The sequence below is a fragment of the Cyprinus carpio genome, chromosome A6 (genome assembly GCF_018340385.1).
Source record: "Cyprinus carpio isolate SPL01 chromosome A6, ASM1834038v1, whole genome shotgun sequence".
Classification (NCBI taxonomy): Eukaryota; Metazoa; Chordata; class Actinopteri; order Cypriniformes; family Cyprinidae; genus Cyprinus; species Cyprinus carpio.
The window spans coordinates 26,570,500-26,584,405 of record NC_056577.1 but is presented as its reverse complement, the minus strand read 5'-3'; the positions used below and the strand labels follow the sequence as shown (position 1 = coordinate 26,584,405).

General features: G+C 34.5%; 1 pseudogene; it reads left to right on the top strand.

The window, feature by feature from the left end:
• The window catches only part of LOC109062539, a 54,917-nt pseudogene that overhangs the window by 37,725 nt on the left and 3,286 nt on the right, over positions 1-13,906 (top strand).

Sequence of the window (13,906 nt, the reverse complement as noted above, 5' to 3'; positions counted from 1 at the left end):
GTCCATCTTATTGAATACTATAGATCTCAAACACAAGCACTTGAAGTACTGTAACTGGGTTTTAATCTAATTATTGTGCTGGACAGGAACAAGCTATTGGGACTTTGACTGCTCTTTCTCTCTCAAAGAAACTTGCCTGCCATTATGTCTGTAGTTTGAAATTGGATCCTTGGGATAAATTTTGCCATCTTGTTCTGGATCATTCCATCATTGGCCACATTGAATGTGAATGATTTAACATGTATACCAAACAGCTGCTCTCTACAGAGTGAACCAGGGAAACAGGCCAGATCAATTAAGAGTCTTGTTCCCATTTTACCCTTCCAGTTTCACAGGACATTTTTATCTCTGGGGAGACAATTCCTTATTGCCGCAGGACTCCAATGAATTGAAATCTTGCCTTGAGAAATGCTTTGTGTTGTGTCACATTCCATTTGGCTGTTTTGGTTTAGATTTTCCCTTGGTTGGCTAGGGGTTTGAACAGAATAATAAACAGCTTTTGATCATTTTCTTTTAAAGATTTGAAACCTGAGCACAGGGTAAGGTTCTTTTTGAAAAGCACAGGACCAGATGGTTCACTTACTAGGCAGTTCATAACTTCTTGAATTTAATTTAGCTGAAAATGTGTTATTATATTATATACTTATTTTCTATACTTTTTTTTAGTTAAATATATTATAAAACTTGTATAAAATAAAAACATGAATATTTATTTAAAAAAAAATGGAATCTATCCACTGAATGGGCTCTCTTTTTGATATTGATTGAGTTTAAGGCATATTTATATAGGAATTTAACTTGATGGAGAGAAAACCACAGTCAAACATAAGTGCTGGCTTTTTTTTTTTGAGAGCTTGGAGTGCTTACTGTACAGTACATACTTACATGTACTATTACAGTGGAGTAGTGCTCTGTGGTTTGAGGCTGGTAGACCACTAGAGATATCAATGCGATATTCAGGATTCAGTTTGTATGAAATTCTGGACATTCTTTTTTTAAAAGACAGGCAGAAGCACAGAGATAAATTGTGCCAGCAAAGCTATTTTCTTTTCTTTTCTTTTTCTTTTCTTTTCTTTTTCTTTTCTTTTCTTTTTTTCATTTATTTTCTTTTCTTTTCTTTTCTTTTCTTTTCTTTTCTTTATTTGAAAATAGTAAAAGTAGTATAAATAAATGTTATTTTATTTTGGTATTTACAGTATAATGGTTTATTTTTAGAAAGTGATCATATAAAATGAGATGGTCAATGTCAGTTAATCAGAACCAAAGAACTGATTAAGTCAATTTAATTAGCTTCTTTCACACATTGTGCTGTGTTATACTTGGCTGTGTCTTCATTTAAAATATGGAAAGAAAAAAATATATATTTTGACCAGAAATGCAGATTCTTTATGATTTTAATGTGCTGTATGCTTATCTGGAACAATATTATCTCTCACTCTGCATTTTCTTTGCACATTTACCTAGTCCTGGCTTATGTAATTGTTGAATAATTAGTATTGTCTTGCCAATTTGCCACAGTGTGTGTGTGTGTGTGTGTGTGTGTGTGTGTGTGTGTGTGTGTGTGTGTGTGTGTGTGTGTGTGTGTGTGTGTGTGTGTGTGTGTGTGTGTGTGTGTGTGTGTGTGTGTGTGTTTTACTGAGCTCCTGTGTGGTTGAGAAAGCTGGATCTGAGTGAATCCCGGAGGCTAGTCACTGAGACTGTTTATTTAGGTCCACACGTATCTCGGAGCACAGCAGTCATTTTAAAGGGAGGGATGAGTGTCTGAGTTTGCAGAAATCTGCAGCTAGCATGACAGGGAACATCAGCACACCTGCCTCAAATTTATATTGGTGATAATTACATCATAAAACGGTATACCAGACACAGATTGCTGTTGAAAACAGGCCCTTTGTTACTCAAGCTATTTGCAGTTGCAAGTGTCCCAAATCTGATTGCTCTTGTGACGCAGTGGTATTTTTTTTTTTTTTTTTTTTTTTTTTTTTTTTTTTTTTTTTTTTTTTTTTTTTTTTTTGGGGTAGGTTCATAAATGGAGTTTTTCCTTCTTCTGTTTTAAAAAATCTCCATCCACATGAAAACGCAAATGCGTGCTATGAAGAGTTTTTCCTTCTTCTGTTTTAAAACAAAATCTCCATCCACATGAAAACACAAAAGTGTGCTATGAAGCACTGACAAGAGCACTCCAAGCCAACAGTTGGCAATATAATCTCAACCATAAAACCATGTTAGCCAATCAGAAGCCTGAAAAATTCTTCCAGTAGGCGGAGATAACAGCGCATGCTCCGTTGCCACAAGCCAAAATATCCGGTTTTACTGTATACAAGATAACACTGCAAACAGAGTTTTTGAAGATCTTCACCCTGGCAGGAGTTTTCAAAAATGTTTGGTTTCAGTGAACTGGTGCTGCATTTGCGTGTAGACGAATGGCCAAACCACACAGAAGCTGTGGTTTTGAAAATACATGCGTTCGTGTGGACAGGGCCTAAGTATCAATGAGATACCATTATAGTTTTTTTAATATTTTAAATCTGTCTTTATTTGTATATTTTCAGTTCTCATTTTAATTTGAACGTTTTCATGATTTTGTGGGATTTTGTTGTGCGATTTTGTCAATTTTAGTAATTCTGTATGTTTATATAGTTTGATTCATTTTTATTTCAGTTTTAGTTTTAGTTATTTTGTTACATCAAGTTTAACTAAATGACAAATTGTGCCTTGGCAACAAGCTGATATATATATATATATATATATATATATATATATATATATATATATATATATATATATATATATATATATATATATATATATATATATATGTTTTTATTTATTTTATATATATAACTATGACTATAAATATAACTTTTAAATGTGAGAATAAACCTTTTTTTTGGCAGTATAACTTTAATGTGACGTTTTTTCTTTATTTGTTTGTTTTACGTCATTTTAACTAATTTTCCAACTCCAATCCTTCAGTGTGGATAAATTAATTTAAGTAATTATATTGCACTATTAAGTATTACACAGAAAGATGCAAAAATATATTTGCATAGCCTTTTAAATGTGAACAGAATAAGAAAAATCTAAATCAGCCTCTGAATTCTGTTTGGTTTGTAGTACCTGTTCTCTCATTGTTTTTGAAATGGTGCCAGAATTTCATGGCACAAGCCAAAAATACAGAGCATGCCTTGAGGTTATGTTTTGATTCATGAAATATGTTATGAATGATAATGCATCATGATTTCTGAAACTACTGTTTATCAGTATAGAGTGGATTTGGTATCTTGTGCTGTAACAGCAGAAATTATTATTAATAATTAAGAAAGAAATTTTCATTTTTCTTACAGAGCTTTTCCGGTGATCTTATGATTAGAAACATCCAGCTTAATCACGGTGGGAAGTACATTTGCCTCATCGACACGGATGTTGAGAGCTTGTCTGCTGATGCAATATTGGTTGTTAAAGGTAGGACCAAATTGTCTTTTGGTTTATATGTCCACATGCACAATATTTGTCTTCTGTGCCAATTTTTATATGTATTTACAACCGTCTTCCACAGTGAAGTGCATCTTGCGAGGTGTGTATTTCAATGAAAGGGCACTGCTAATGTAGCAAGAGTTCAGAGAGTGCTAAATGTGTCACTTGGGATGGTTTATGGGGCCTCGTCTTTGCTGCTGTTTTTGTGAGTCACATTGGTATTCATGGCCATTACGCATCACGGTTCTGTCCCAGGTGTTTGGAGAGGAGCTGTTTATCATAGTGGATGTCTTTAATTGGCTCATTTACACATCGGCTAAGCAGCACGACGGCTCCCAGAATGCAGTGCAAATGAAGAGAAAACATTTAAATGGCAGAGAGTTATTTGGAGCAGAAATGTGAATCATTTAGTTGTGCATATACAAGCATACATACACACAACTTATTGCACTTGCTAAAACAAGCATCCACAAACACAAACCGCTCGCCATGTCGAACACCTTAGAACACACACTCCTAAACAAATAGTTGTCCTCTTATCAGGGTGAGACAGTTTCAAAGTCATCTATATGCACAATGCATGGACCGAATTTAACATTTGAGCAGATGCAGAGTATAATCAAACACTCCTAATTAATTCAACTCCATATGGGCTTTGTGATCGAGTCAGGTCCCCCCAGCCCCCCAGACTTGGTTGTGGTGGAGGAGGTCACTGACAGCACGGCCCAGCTGTCCTGGAGCCCAGGCCAGGACAATGGAAGTCCCATTACTGGATATGTCATCCAGGCCAGGACTCCTTTTACTGTCGGCTGGCAAGCTGTCGACACAGGTACATCATTACCCATCACAGGCATCACCCATCACAGGCATATGCCATTGAGTTTGTGTGTTTAAGTTGCTTTTTATTCAGTTGGTAGTACATGGGAGGCACTGGCAACTTAATAGATTAATATATATATATATATATATATATATATATATTATATATATATATATATATATATATATATATATATATATATATATAGATATATATATTTTATGTTCTTAATTAAAAAGCTAAATATTTTATTGTTTTATTAATAAATAGTTTATTAGTCTTATATTTTACAGTATGTCTTATTTATATACTATTATAGTGTTTATTAATATTTTGAAATTGTTTTTGCTTTGTTTTGTTTTTATTTGTAATTTTAATTTTATAGTTTCTTAAATTTTATGTTTGTCATTTTATTTGTTTTTAATTTTATTTAGTTTGTTAGTTTTATATTTTCTATCTATCTATCTATCTATCTATCTATCTATCTATCTATCTATCTATCTATCTATCTATCTATCTTTGTGTGTTAGTTTTATTTTGAATCAGCTTTATAAAAAAAAAAATCATTTTCATTTTAGTTCAAGATTTTTGTGTTTTGTCATTTTAATAGTTTTTAATTTTTTTTATTTAGATTTATTTTTTATTTTTTTATAATAAGCACTTTTAGTGTTTTATCTATTTTATTTCAGTTAGTTGCTATTGTATTTTACTATTCTTCTTATCCTCAGTCCCTGAGGCGATCAATGGGAACACTCTGACTGCAACTGTGGTGGGTTTGAACGCTTGGGTGGAATATGAGTTCAGAGTGCTGGCCAGTAACAGTGTCGGGATGGGAGAGCCCAGTCCCCCTTCTACCAAGATCAGAACAGAAGATGCTAGTGAGTATGCTAGTGTGAGGCTTCCCTGAATCTCTTTGCCATATTTCAGACAGGTACTGAAATTGAAAGCACTGGATCAGACCATACATCCTCAATTCTCCCGTCATATGTCTCAGCCATCATTTTTATTCCACATGCAACACTCAAACCTATTCAGAAAGCACATTCTTTTATTCACAAATTTCTGAGGGATGTTCTAAAGAAGGTAGAACCTCTGTGAGAGAGATAGTTCAGAGTCTTTATGTGATGAAAATGTAAATTTTTCCTTAAATTAAAACTTTTGATGCTCCAACATGCTATGAAAAATCCCAATCAGAGCTCTGCTGGCGTTTTAATCTTTTCTCTGGGTTTCTGCCGCAGTGCCTGACACGGCTCCCACTGATGTCGGAGGCGGAGGAGGTACCAAATCGGAATTAGTGATAACATGGGAGGTAAGTCATTTGTCAGATTTTACTGCTCCCTCGGCCAGCCTGGGCTAAATGCCGGTGCTTAATAGTGTAGAATGAAATGTAGCCATTTTATGACTGTTGCCTGTACCAAGACTCCTCCCTCCTGGCCTCCAGACTCCAGGCTTTACTACTTCTCCTCCAAATGGAAGTGAACTCAGGGCAAGAGAGTTTCTTTGAAGTTTATTTCACCCGCAAATATCCTTCATTCTGTTCAAACACATCACAGAGGAAATAAGGGTTTAGCAAGGGAAGAGTCTAACATTCATAAGAAATGCTGCAGAAATGCTTTAATTTGAATTTTCAAAGCCTTTTATGAACTCTAGCAGTGATTTAGTGTATTTTAGGTAACCTGCTAACACATGTTGGAGAGCCATTTTTGCCTACTAATCTGTAACTATCCTATTGCAATAGTGAGCAGAGTGGCGCAATAGCAATATCAGCAAAAGCAGAGTGAAATTAATACATACATGATTGTTCAAAAGTTTTAAATAATCCTAAAAAAAAAAAACATATTTCCCACAAACATATTAAGTATTTAAACTTTTTTCAGCATTAATAATAATAAGAAATGTTTCTTAAGCATCAGATCAGCTATTATTATTTATTTAAAATCTAGAAGGATCATGTAATGATCATGTAGAAAACAGTTATTTTAAGTTGTAATAATATTTTACAATATTACTGTTTTTCTTGTATTTTGATCAAATAAATGCAGCCTTGGTGAGCATATGACTTCTTTCAAAAACACAAAAAAAATCTTACAGACCCCAAATTTTGAACAGTAGTCTTGTACAGTATGTATAAGTGGAAACTTTTTTATTTTTTCCTCATATTTGTCACCATTTCGCTTTTTTCAGGTTACTTAAAGAGATAGTTCACCCAAAATGAAAATTCTGTCATTAATTACTCACCCTCATGTCGTTCCAAACCCGTAAGACCTTTGTTCATCTTTGGAACACAAATAAAGATAAGACACGTAGTAAGGACATCCGTAAATATAGTCCATGTGACTTCAGTGGTTAAAATATCTTAACTTGTGTTCCAAAGATGGACGAAGGTCTTACGGGTTTGGAATGACATGAGGGTGAATAATTAATGACAGAATTTTCATTTTTGGGTGAACTATCCCTTTACATCCTTTAAACGTCCCATCTAGTCTATATACTAATATGAATTCATGAAAACTGCATGCATAACAATTACAACATCTTGAGAAAAAAGTGGTCTTTAAACTAAGTGCTAATAAAGCCCTGTTGTCATGTGGGTCAGTTGGTGTGTTGACCTCAATTTGTTTTAATATCACTATAGTTTTGTGTTCCACCCTAACCTGTTCCAGAGGAGTTGCAGAATGGAGAGGGCTTCGGTTATATCATCGCTTTTCGGCCAGTGGGCTTGGTCACCTGGACCCGTGCCGTGATCTCGGCGCCCAGCGTCACCCGCTACGTTTACCGCAATGACACCATTCCACCATTTTCACCATTCAATGTCAAAGTGGGAGCGTTCAACAACCGTGGAGAAGGACCTTTCAGCAGCATTGCAACAGTGTTCTCCGCAGAAGAAGGTAAAGCTAGATTTGTGTACATCAAAACTCACAATCGCAAACTCATGCGCACAGAAAAGCTTTATTCTTAACCATATTTTTGACATACAGTACCATTCAATTTTTTTTTTTTTTTTTTTTTTTTTTTAATAGGTCTCTTATGCTCACCAAGGCTGCATTTATTTGATCAAAAATACAGTGATACTGTGATATAATGTTACAATTTAAAATAACTGTTTTATATATGAATATAATTTAAAATGTAATCCTGTTATTGCAAAATTTCAGCATCATTACTCCAGTCTTGAGTGTCACATGATCCTTCAGAAATCATTCTAATATGCTGATTTGGTGATTAAGAAACATTTCTTATTATCAGTGTCGAAAACATTGTGCTGCTTAGTTTTTTTTTTTTTTTTTTTTTTTTTTTTTTTTTTTTTTTATAGAAACTTCCAAAGATCACCATTTATTTTAAATATAATTGTTTGTAACAATGTGAAAATCTGTACTGTCACTTATGATCAATTTAATGCATTCTTGCTAATTAAAAGAATTAATTTCTTAAAAAAAAAAAAAAAAAAAAAAAAACTTTTGAATAGTACTGTATGCAAGTCTGTGTATATTATTTTTTTTATATATATTTTTTTTGTCATCATTCCTTCATATAAGCCTAATAGTCTGAGCCCTGATGTCATCTGCTTTCAGTTTTGGCTTTACATTGTCTGGGCCTGTGGAGCTGAAATATTAGGAGCACACAAACACGGTCAGACTCAGCAGTAGTCCCTTCACGTTCTCAAGCACTCTTGGTTCCTTCCCTTCGCACATACAGGTGTGACCTTGAATGAGTATGATGGAATAAGGTGATTGAGACAGTTTACGCCCCTCCTCCCTCGTTCAAGCTGCGAATGACAACCTTATATTAGTTATTGCGGCTATAGGTTACAACAAATCCTGCTAGACACTTACAGGCCTATTCATGTGCTAGAGTGTTAATTGAATTTTCCCAGCAGATTGTCTCCTTCTCTGTCAGTCACAGTACCCATTAAAATGAAGTAGGGCCTCTCTCAGGTGAGACCAGGGCTGCATTCTCTACACAGCCATCGAAGTAAAATTGGATTAAGATAAAGCTTTTTGAATAAGAGCCTCAACATCTCTTCATTTCTCCGCAGTGCCGAGCGTAGCACCAGAGAGAGTGTCAGCAAAAAGTCTGTCAGCGGCTGACATCGAAGTTACCTGGGAGCCGATTGCGTCGACCCCTGAAAGAGTTCTCGGATATGAGGTTTGATTCACATTGTCTTCCCATTCGCCATATTAAATGTCATGTTTTCCCTGTAATGATGCGATCCGAATCTCGAGCGATTATTAAAAGTGCTTCTCACCTCTCCCTTGCCACCTCAAACATGGAGAATGCCAGTGTTTAGACTGTGCTGCAGCTTTGTTAAATGTCTGCAGCTCTTAGAAGCTAGATAAAAGCTCTCCACTGGCCTTTCAAGAATGCAAAGAGAGTCTTGCTTTCTCATAAGCCACTCTCTCCATCTCTGTCACCCCTGCCCCACGGCACAAAACCGCCACGTTGCCATGGTAGCGGCCATATTGTCTGGAAAGAATAGAACTATCATGTCACTGGATTCTAGATGAGGGGAAAACTTTTCAGGTTTTATTTTTGTCTCGTCTTTGGTTAGCGAGGACTGAAAGACCAAATCAAAGCAGCATGGATCAAGGAACTGTGTGCGTATATACCATTTATTTGTGCTCACAGTCCTTTGAAGCACCCGCAGTATTTGAAATGGAAAATTCCTTTTTAAACTATCACTGCATTTCCTCTTGCAAATAAAAAAAAAATAAAATCTAACAAACAGTTAGGTCCAAAAGTCTGAGACTGCTAATGTGCATCTGTTTTGCATTTTTCTAATTTAATGCTAGTCTTTAAATATAAATTATTTTGTCAGCATAATAATTAGGGCATCTTGTGGTTCAATGGAAGCAAGAACATCTGACTTCTTCACATGGAATTACACAAGGTCAGTGACACAGATGGGCTTCTTTTCAATTCATGACTTTGCATTGAATTGGTCACACTTACAGGAAGCTGAATTGGAATTAAATTAGGAATAACAGGAGGAATTTGCTTTGCATTACTTTGCATGCTTTGAATTGCAATTTAAAGTGATTCAACACAGGTAATGCATTCTGGGAAATTAAGTGTTCTTCTTCACTGATCCACAAAAGTTTATTTAACATGATGAAATACAGTATTAATTTCATTAAAAAAAAAATCATTAATTTCATCAACAACAAATATATATATATATATATATATATGAAATTAATACTTTTATTCAACAAGGACACATTAAAGTATTTTACATTATTACAAAACAATTTCTATTTCAAATAAATATTGTTTTGTTTTTTCAACTTTATATTTTAAAAAATGTGTCAAGGTTTACACAAAAATAATAAGCAGCACAACTGTTTTCAACATTGATAATAACAAGAAATGCACCAAAACAGCATATTAGAATGATTTCTGAAGAATTGTGTGACACTGAAGACTGGAGTAATGACTGCTAAAAATTGCAATCAAGAATTGCAATCACAGAAATAAATGACATTTCAAAATATTTTAAAATAAACCTAATAGTTATTTCACAATATTAATGTTTTTACTACATTTTTCAACAAATAAATGCAGCCTTGGTGAGTGTAGGAGACTTCTTTCAAAGGTAAAAATCTTACCAACTCCAAACTTTTAAACAGTATTGTGTAACAAAAAAAAAAAAAAAAAAAGTATCAATATCAGTTAAAAAAAATACATATACAAAAGTCAAAACACATATGTTTTCATCTGAATTTGTTCATTTTTTTCCTTACATTCAGTTTTGAAATGGTACTTTGCTTCCTGTTTGCAATCTCAGTTTGAATTTAATAACTTAATTGGAATGAAAAAATAAATTCTCAATTCAAGACTGAATGACACAATGTACTATTCTGCAAAAGATAGAAAGCAGAATGTAGAAAGCAAAAGGTAGAAAATAAATAATTTAGAAATATACCTCCTGTAGGCAGATCTCATTACTGTCTAATTTTGAAATCTTCCTATACTAAATGCCTCAATATTGATATTACATATGACCCAGGTTAATAATTGATTATTTCATTTCCACACAGCTAAAAGTTAACTGAAATTTCATATCCTCAAGAGAATCTACTGTGCATACCATTTCACAAGAAAATCAGCAGCCAGAAATTTAGCAGAAAGGACACAAATGATCAGCTAAATGAAGTGGATAATGAAGGTGAAGTCAAATATGTGTATCAAGTATCTGACTTGATCACTTTGTTATTGATTGACTCATTTGAAATCTCTAGCCAAATATAATTTTCATAGAATGTAATACATTCTGTCCATATCATATCTCACCTTCTTTGGCAGCAGATAAAAAATACTTGGCATTTACTTTGTATATTTTCCTGAGATTTAACACTTTCCCAATTAACATATTTCTGTTACCAACCATTTGAGTTAAGTGACCGTGCCAAAACATTTTTTTATTTTCTTAGTAGCACTTCTTATGAGAAAAATCTGCATATCTAGGGTCACAGTGGGTTGCAAGAGTGATTGTAATTGTTCTGGCAGAGAGCTGTTTACAACTAATGTCAAGGGTATATAAAATGCCCTTGTTGTGTGTCCTGGCGAACAGGTGGTGTACTGGGAAGATGACACCAAGCCGGATACGTTGGGTAAAGTGCGGATCACTGGAAACTACACAGCAGTGAATGTCAGTGGCCTGCAGGGGAACACTCAGTATTATCTAGCAGTGTGTGCCTTCAATACTGCAGGAACTGGCCCCCAGTCTATACCTGTCAATGTTACCACCAAAAAGCCACGTAAGTACTCTGGGCATTGCAAACCATCTTTACAGAACATTCCACGATTATATGTTGCTGACATGTTTATTTGATGTGAGCATTATAGCTGCAAGATGTAATTTGCTCATCCGCAATCCATTAGAAAAATGTTCCATGGGTATAAAAACAACGTTCTACAGATGTCTGTATCTCTTTTTGTTATCCTCACATTTATTTTTTACCCGGGTGAATGTTATGAGAATCTATTTCTGCCTCAGAGGTTTTTTTTTTTTTCAGAGGTTTTTCCAAGTTTTCAAAAAGATTTTTGCTTGAGGCACCTAGTAGTACATAAACTAGCAGAATTGTACAATCTTGCTTTGTTTTTGTTTTTTTTAGTAATGTCTGTGAAAGATTTAGAACTTATAAATTTTGGACAGTTTTGGACAGATCACTAAGTCTACTCACACTTGCTGTGACATGACTTGAAGGTGTTTTTTCCAACTGAAAGAGTTCTCAACCATCTATTTTGATAGTAGTCAAGTCATGTTTATTTATAAAGCATTTAAAAGCAGCAGAAATGGACCCAAAGGGCTGAACAACTCTTTAAGCTAAATTAAAGCCAGTCAATAAATAAATAAATAAAAGACATTTCAGACAATATCAAACTGTCGAAACCAATTCTATCTAATTGGTATAAATCACAGTTTCCAAGTCCATCTGTGAAAGAAACGGCTCTGATTTAGCAACAGATTTGTGCTGAAAGAAACCTCCCCTACTGACGGTACTAATCTGCTTGTCAAACATTTTGGTGTTATCGAATGCAGTCACACAATTGATCGCACACTGTGAACCCTTTCTTTCTTTTTCTGCCCATTTCTTTCATACACAACAAACGTCAGCGCCTGGACAGCCCCCTCAGAACGTAGAGTGGAATCTGACTGGCTCTCAGCTCGTGCTGCAGTGGGATCCCGTCATCGCTCTCGAAACTGAATCTGAGGTCACGGGATACATAGTGAGTGATATTATCTCTCTGCACCCAGAAAATGCTTTGGTATATTTTATAAAAGTTTCACTGGAGTTAATCCATTGTTTTCCTTTTAGAAGTCAGGCATTTCCATTCCTAGACTGTGAGCTGTACAATGACAGCAGAAATTACAATGCATATTTGCATCTGATACCATAGATATACAGCACATAATAAGGGTTGTCGGGGTGCAGTAATTTAGCTACAAAGATATGGCAGTTACGTTGCTGAAAACCATTCATTTGTGTGTTTTTTATAGATAAGAGCACAGCATATGCTATTTCATGTCTCGTTCCACCTCTCTTAATTATACATGTATGCAATTAACAGCTCTCACAGTGCTAATTTCCCCACAAGGGAAAACAGTCATGAAGCTCAGGGGAAAAGCACTAGCCATTAGCATCAGTAAATATTATCTAGAATAACAGGGCATCACCTGTGTTTAACTCCTTCCATGGTTTTATATATATATACTGTATATATGTCGCTCTCACATCTTTAGTGGTGCTACATCATTGTTGCTAATAAATGTAAAATTTAAATTGATTATAAATAATCATTATTATATTTTTTTTATATTATATATTATAATATTATAAATAAGTATTATAAATAATACTTATACGATCTCTGAATATAAAACTACTTCAGACATGACAGATGCCTCAAATCATGTGGTTTTTGAGAGGAGGTATGCTATTATTTACTATAAACAAAAGAACGATAGCCATATCCAGGGTCCACAATACCCTGGAAACCACTCAGAACACCCTAGCAACCACATAGCAACACTGAAAACTACCCACAACATTCTAGTATCATTGCTGCATGGCAAACCACTTACATTCTTTCTTTTTTTTTTTTTTTTTTTTTTAGCAAAAATGCCACTAATTGATCAATTAATTTAATTGACGGCATTGTAATGAATCCTATTTTGAAAAGAAAAAAAAAATTGTCAGCCCTAGTTTTAATTATTCTGAATGAAGCCTTTGATTGATTGGGGTGCCGTCATCTGCAGGTGCTGTACAGAAGACACCGGAATAACGACATGTACTCCATCATCACCAGCAAAGCCTCGGTTGAGTTGACCCTCAATCCGAACGACAACTACGTCATTCAGATCAAGACCCTCAGTGAAGGGGGCTTGGGGGAAGGAAGCGAGCCCATCCACATCCACCAACTCAGTACGTCTGTCATTTCATGTTGCCGTCTTTTATTTTGTCTTCTGCCAGCATTGATGAGCTCTTATTGGGTATTCAATCAGTTTGGATGCCTAAATATTTTGCTCTGTTCGCTTCAGTCTTTCAGTGCATCATAGAATCCGACCTTTAAAGAAATGCATGCTCCTCCACTATCTATCTCTGTCACTGGCAGCCAGAGCTGCATATAAATTAGTGAGAATCACCCCCAATTCCTTCACTCCCTCAAATGGGTGGCAATCAAAATGTGCTCGACTTCCCTTCCCCTTCTTACACAGTTGCTATCAGATACACCCCGATTTTTTCAGAGGATTCTTTCCTCAATAATGTTTCTTTCCATGAATAGGGTAAACTTGTACATTAGATGCAGAAGTTTTTTTGTTGTTGTTGTTGTTGTTGTTGTTGTTTTTTTGTTTTTGTTTTTTGTGATGTTATATAAGCTATAACATGAATACATAAAATGTTTCATTTAATTTGTCAAGCCAAGCCATTCAACTGAACCACTGCATATTTTAACAACATATGGTCAAATATATATATATACATATATATATATATATATATATATATATATATATATATATATATATATATATATATATATATATACACATACATACATATATATAATATACATATACACATACATACATATATACATATATATTTC